Source organism: Palaemon carinicauda, chromosome 11 (genome assembly GCF_036898095.1).
Source record: "Palaemon carinicauda isolate YSFRI2023 chromosome 11, ASM3689809v2, whole genome shotgun sequence".
In the NCBI taxonomy this organism is placed as follows: Eukaryota; Metazoa; Arthropoda; class Malacostraca; order Decapoda; family Palaemonidae; genus Palaemon; species Palaemon carinicauda.
In genome coordinates, this window is record NC_090735.1 from 111,171,461 (window position 1) to 111,178,960 (window position 7,500).

The 7,500-nt window shown below is 35.0% G+C and overlaps 1 protein-coding gene across 1 annotated transcript in view; it reads right to left on the reverse strand.

Moving 5' to 3' along the window:
• Positions 1-7,500, reverse strand: part of trio (trio Rho guanine nucleotide exchange factor) — a 979,236-nt gene that overhangs the window by 431,519 nt on the left and 540,217 nt on the right. The window lies entirely within an intron of this gene.

Genomic DNA, 7,500 nt, shown 5'->3' on the forward strand with positions numbered 1-7,500 from the left:
AACATACTTTGCATTGAAATAGAAAAATTAGGAATAGTCTGGTTTTTACTTTAAATAAGTATGACAAGCCTGAACATAAACAAAAACGACCTTTAATCCATTATGCTTTACAAAAAATAATCGTTTTCACGATGACTCCGGTCTTTTTTTTCAATATCAACCCTTAGTTCTTAGTATAATATTTTCGGTCAAAAAGCCATTTGAAGCTCATTTCTCATTTGACAGACTCGAAATCTAGTAGCAATTGCTGTGAAATTTTAATGCTATAGCAAAAGGAAACAAATATTTGTTAAACTGATACATGGATATTGCAGGAAACTTTAATGACTTTTAATATTACTAAAAGTTTAATGTATTTCTTATTATATCCATCAGTCACACAACTCAAGCATATCAACAATAAATTTCCATCTTATTTAATTACTTTGAAAAGTGTTATGGTGGTTTAAGAACCATATAGAAGGCAAAGGGTATAAGACCTGAATAATTGGGAGGGAGAGAACCTAATGTTTTGGATTATCACTTATTATATTTTTATCCTGTCCCGTGTTAAAAGAGAGAGAGAGAGAGAGAGAGAGAGAGAGAGAGAGAGAGAGAGAGAGAGAGAGAGAGAGAGAGAGAGAGAGAGAGAGAGAGAGGGGGGGGGTCATTGGTCAATGACACCGAGCTCTTGAAATAAGTAAATCTGTTGAAGGTCCAATTTTTGAAGTAATACCTAAGTCATCCAAAACAAGCTCACAGACGTATCGTTAAAATTTCCCCGACAGAACAAACAAATTTAAGGAAAATTATTCACCAGAAAATTAATGATTGCTGAAAGTCACACGAGTTCCAAATGTGACGTCGAAGATCAAGTTAAGAAATAAAAGTGCACCAATATCATGTATTTCATGTTATTACTTGGTAATTTCATTATCATATTTAGCTATGTGACTTAAAAATTGATATAAGCATAAGCACGAATTACTCCAAAACCGATCATCAACATTCAGACACAAATATCATCCCGATTAGCTTCGCTTAAGAAGAAGGGTTTATCTTAGATTTTATGCTAAAATACAAGTCTAGCTGATACTAATAAACTTGTTTGGAGCATAAATGTCGTAATAAACATCCTGTATGTATCAGGGATGATTAGATGCAGAGCAAGAAGAATGTTAGATTTAAAGGCATCAGTATAAGTCAACAAAAGAGGTAAAAGACTGACTCTAGCCAAACATAAATCGCATTAAGGTCAATTGCTGGACGTGGATGTTTATATAAACGAACAAACAAATAGATAAGCAATTCAATAAAAAAATAATCTAATTGATATCTATAATTCTTTATTTCCTTTTCACCACAGTTTTTCATTTTTTTGGATGGGGCTCAAGCAAGTCTACAAAACCAAAGTTAGGACCTAGATTGATTGATTCAAGTTTTCGGGCATCCTTATGACCTCGAAATATATTTTTTCAGAAAATTCAAAGCTGAAGTTTTTATTTACATTTTACAGAGGTTGCTAACCCCGAGCTATTTTCCTTAAGGCAAGTACCCATTTACAGTTGTGTAAATAAGAGGGGCAGCATGCCTGAACCTATAGCCAGACCAGACCTACAAAACGACACCTTTGCAGTGAACCACGTTACACACACTTTAGCAAATTGCCTCCTATTAAGGGAGCGCGGTAGTGTTGTTTACATTCATATTATATTGGGGGGATTTTATTCAAAACCCCAACTAACTTTCCCAAAATATGCTGGCCAGTTCATCTCCATGTTAATATTGGCAAGAGGAAATTAATTTGAAGTCGATTGCTAACCTAACACCCAATCACATCACAAAAAGATGCAAATAACTAAAAGTTACTTCCCATCGAACAGAACGATCTATAAGACATTTTTGTGTCCATTATAAAAGGGGTTCATCATAAAAATTAGGTTAAAGGAAGGCTTCTTCTAAAAAAAAATTATATTCTTATAACAATCACCCCAATAAATTTCTAATGAACCTAAACCAGTTTGAACTGATCTTTTAAGTCATTATCTTCACACTTAAGACTGTTCATATCATAGAAGGGCAAAATTTGTCAAAAACAATCCATTCACAATTAACTGATAATAATTTTTGTCGAATAAAATCAATATAAACGCAAAAAAAGCTAAAAAAAGAAAGGATATATGGAGCTTCTATACACAATCACCATCCACTCAGAAAAAAAAAAGAAAAAAAATAAAAACTCCAAACAGAAGCGTAAATCACCAAAAACTTCCACGAATGACCGTGCACTCAAGACAGTAAAATCACAAAAGTCAGGCGTTGTTACATGTAACTTAATCCCTAAAAGAACTTTTCAATGTCTCTAACAAGCAGAGTCAAGAATAACATTCAATAAATACTCATAGACGCCATTGAGCAATATCAGCGGTAGTCAAGCGGTTGGTCACTGGACGCCCAATATGGCTGACCCTGCCTCGTTAGAGAGAGTGAGACAGAAGACAAGACATCGGGAAGGAATTCAAATGTTCCCTTCTATAAGGCAAGGTTCGCCGAAAATGTAAATGAGATGGAGGTCGCCTATCGTAAAAAAAAAACTTTAATTAGGAAATCACGAATACTCTGCCGTTGTTTATTCCTGAAAAGAAGGAGAGTAATTCAGACAACAGACATATCTGTGGTCTCCAAAACATTCACAAAGCTCGGGTAGAAATCTATGCAATGTACTCATTGTTAATTATTCAATTTAAAGGTCCTAGAATAAAATTTTTATATCCAACATTTATTCAAGAATTAAAAGAACACCCAAAATGACCGTCATGTCCTAACACACAAAAGCAAAAATAAGATATTATTAAACTTATTTTTATCACAAACAGCCACTATTTCACTATTTAGCGAATAATTCTTCCTTCTGTTAATATGATTTGGAATTCTATCCCTACTTCCGTATTTCCCTATTTATTCCTTCTGTTAAGATACAGGGTTAAATTTCTTACGAGTTTAAGCCCCATCCTTCTTCCTTCATCTTCTCTAGCCCTTTGCATTGGCAAAAAAAAAAGAAAAAGAAAACACACACATTACAGTAATAACGAAGGTGGGGGCAAAGCAAGGGACATTACTACTGCATTCACTGGATTAATTGCAAAAGCAAGCTTTTATTACAAAATCTGGTAAGTTAAACTATTTAAATAAGTTAAATAAGTGCTCATTGGGTTTTTGAAAAAAAATGGACCATTTATACCAATAATAAATTCATCTTACAAGTTTCGTAATTCTTAAGATATTGTTCTTCGTGTAAACAATATAACGGCAACAATCAACAATCTTAAGTGGCAGTATCACATAAGATGGGATAGATTTTAAAATTTGGGGCTTAGCTAGGCGTGGAAAGATTTGAAATAATGACCCTGATATTAAAAAAAATATAAAAAGTGTCGAAAACTTTCTAAGCATTGTTGACAGGCATTCCGTTGAAAAGCGTCCAGTCAACAGCAATCGTTGAAAGACATTTCTGCCAAAGGTTAAAACAATACACCATAGCTTATATGAGAATTTTGAGAACAAAGCACCTTCAACGAGAACCTAGGAGATCCGGGTCATAACCTTATATATTTTAATAAAGTCACTTGGAAATGGCAAAGAATTCGATGAGGGTAATTTCAGTCAATATACATCAACCCAACTCCACTGAGAAACTGCACGACAAAATCTACAATGATAAACATTTGCATACATTACCAAGAACTGCCAAGATCTTTGTTCTCCAAAATCAATCTAGGATGCTTACCTGAAAGAAAAAAAAGAAGATTCAAATTAATAATAATAATAATAATAATAATAATAATAATAATAATAATAATAATAATAATAATAATAATAATCACATATTAATAAATAAATACAATACTCTTCACTACCGCTGGAGAATTATGGGGTCCTTTGACTGGCCATACCGTACTACATTGGATCCTTCTCTCTGGTTACGGTTCACTTTCCCTATGCCTACGCATACACCGAATAGTCACTGTCTATGTCCTATTCTTTACAGATTCCCTCTGTCCTCATACACCTGACAAAACTGAGATTATGAAAACAATTCTTCTTCACCCAAGGAGCAATGTAACTGTTCAGTGGCTACTTTCCTCTTGGTAAGGGTAGAAGACTCTTTAGCTATGGTAAGTAGCTCTTCTAGGAGAAGGACAATCCAAAATCAAACCATTGTTCTGTAGTCTAGGGTAGTGCCATAGCCTCTGTACCATGGTCTTCCACTGTCTTGGGTTAGTTCTCTTTCTTGAGGGTACACTCGGGCACACTATTTTATCTAGTTTCTCTTCCTCTTGCCTTGTTAAAGTGTTTATACTTTATATCGGAAATATTTATTTTAATGTTGTTACTGTTCTTAAAATATTTTATTTTTCCTTGTTTCCTTTCCTCACTGGGCTATTTTCCCTGTTAGGGCCCCTGGTTTTATAGTATCCTGCTTTTCCAACTAGGGTTCTAGCTTAGCAAGTAATAATAATAATAATAATAATAATAATAATAATACCTTTTTTACGATTAAGGGCAACAGACGGCACAAGAGGCCTACCTTACACAAAACCAAAATCCACGAAACGGTTACACAAATCATACTCTGATAAAATTTCAATCTCGTACTGATACAATTTTAATCTCTTAAGTCAAATCAAGTTTACCTTACATGGGAGAAAATTGACTAAATCTACCATAATGCTTCTTTGCAAGTCAAACAAACTACAAAGTTCTCCACCATCTCGAGGCTAGATTTTGTATCCATGATAAAACTTCCAAAAGGTATTTAGAAAAAGATGACGAATTAAACCCATTATGATCTATATTAAATATACTTACCACTATCATCGGAGTCTGTAGCAGGGGCAGAAGTACTGATGGAGTGGGGCGGGAGCGGAGGCGTTTTGTTGTTATTCTGAGGACTGGGCTCGTCCAGATTCCTCAGGACCTTGGTAACGGCATGGCGCCATCTGAGAATGCGCGAGTTTCTCCTTTCCATCTTTATATTATTGGCACGGTAACGATATCCAACAAACCACAATTATACTAATAAAGCTCATCCATTATCACTGCAATTCCTTCACTTTCAAATCTTAATAAAAGATGAATTCAGTCACTACTTTCAATAATGATTGCGGGGAAAATTCGCTACGTAAAGGATTAAGAGATAATTTGGAATAAGAGGTGTGCACGTGACACCTAAGCAAGCACAGATGTCTGTATAATGCCATATCTGCAACTCACGTCACTATCACCATAAACAAAAACACAAACTTGCATCCACGCGTAGTTTAGGCGAGACTACATTTTCACAGAGTTCAGATCCGTTGCCAAAGAGGCCACGACAAACCAAGTTATTCTCCCCCTGCTCACCACCGTAAAACGTCTGTTCTTAATTCTAGGGCAACGCCAATTCAGAAATACCAAAGTATGTTTTAATTTTCTACGATGAAAATTTTAAATTTTAAATTACATCAAAGCCCTTAATCACATTTTATTTTCTAAATAGCAATGAATGTCCACAAAGTTGTTTTATTCCCGGTTTCTCACAAAATCTCTTCCAACACTTAATGCAAAGAACACACTGTAATCACAGTCAACACCTGTTGCGGTAGAATGTGTGCAAAAGCGATTAGTCATCTCATTACACTTTTAAGGCGTCTAACATTCCGGAGAGCAAATCGAATCATATACTCTTGTGTAATTACAAAGGTCGTTATGGCTGCAACCGTCTAAACGATCCTTGCCTTGAACAATGTAACCTAATAAAATACATAAAACGTCGTAAACATAAAAGAACGTTTCACATGAATTAACTAAAACTCGCTCTCTCACAATAAAGAAAATATCTCGGTTAAGAAAATTGTCTCTTATGCAAAGCCATTATTCTAATGAAGGTTAATCATCACTACGGATCGTTTCAAGTAAATTAACGCCCCCTTCATGACAGACCCAAGCTATTACTCACTCACACAAATGATTATGGCTCTTCCTCTGGGCACGAACCTTCATAACCATCGCCGACGACCGATGGAATCAGCTTATCTCCTAAAAGGGGAGGTCATCAGGGAAAGGACGGTGAAGTAGTTCGTGAAAGTACCACAGCAGGTCTTCTAACAAAGCACAAAGTTGAATCAAAAGGAAAAGACGCAAGAAAATGGAAGGGAATTCGGTTATTTTTATTTTGCCAAGTTCGTAAAACAAACCTCTCACGTCTCTAATAAGAATACCGACTCGAGTTGCCATACCTCTGTGAACTACTATATGAGTTTCTCCAAAATAAAGAAACAACAAAATTCAAAAGGCATTGTCTACAATTCAATAGAAAGTTCCTACTTCACGCCCTAAAGACTGCAATATCTCTAGTTTTGCTATTATTTTCCTAGTTCAAGGAAAATCAAGACCTTCAAGGGCACTGCGCAAAACCTTCATTCCTGACGACGAGCAAACATTCAAATCCATTGAAATTTCCCCATCTAATCTTTCGTCAATGCCAAATCACTTAGAACAAAAAAAATCTATTATAATAATGGCCAAAACATGAAGACCCCAGCTGCAGCATTAAGCTAATATGACAGTGACGAAAGACCTCTTCTTAGGATGCACGATTAACAAACAAAAGGTTTCTGGCGATGAAGAACAAGACAATCCTGGCAGAAAGGACGGAAAACAGCAAAACCCTGCAAAGCAGGCGACTCTCAGACGACAATGGAAGGAACACAAGAACAGCCTTGCATCCCAATAAGGTGCCATTAAGATAACAATGCGTCAACAAAGAGAGATCTTGCTGCCCAAAGTCAGCCTTATAAAAGATGAATCAAAGATAACTGCTCACAGGAAAACTACCAAGTCCAATTTGGCCACGAGATATCCAAGAATATCTCATAAGACATTTCGTTATCTACAAGATAAAGACCAAGAACATCGTTACTTGTGAATGCCAATAATATCAATCAAAATGATCGTAATCTTGATGATATTAATATTGATATTATCACAATCTAGAGCAACATAATATCAATATCTTTAAATGTAACCGAGAAAATTCAATAAATACAGTAAAACATAGTTTAAATAAAACATAAAAAAGTGTGACTATTTTCATCTATTATAAACGGATATAACATAATTGGAAAAATAGTGTAAAACACGATGCGCATCAAACTCCAAGACTGCTAAATTTCTGAAACGCCTTTTGTACGGACGCATGAAGGGACATTCATATTCATTACTTGTGTGTGTGTATACGTGTAGAAAAACATGTGCAGACATTTAAAGTTATATATGATATGTATTTATATAATATATATATATATATATATATATATATATATATATATATATATATATATATATGTGTGTGTGTGTGTGTGTGTGTGTGTGTGTGTGTGTGTGTGTTCACACAGTATGTGTATGAGTATGTTTGTGCGTGCGTGCATGAGTATGACCGCTATTCGACACTCATAACGAAATGTAGAACAAATATCAAGG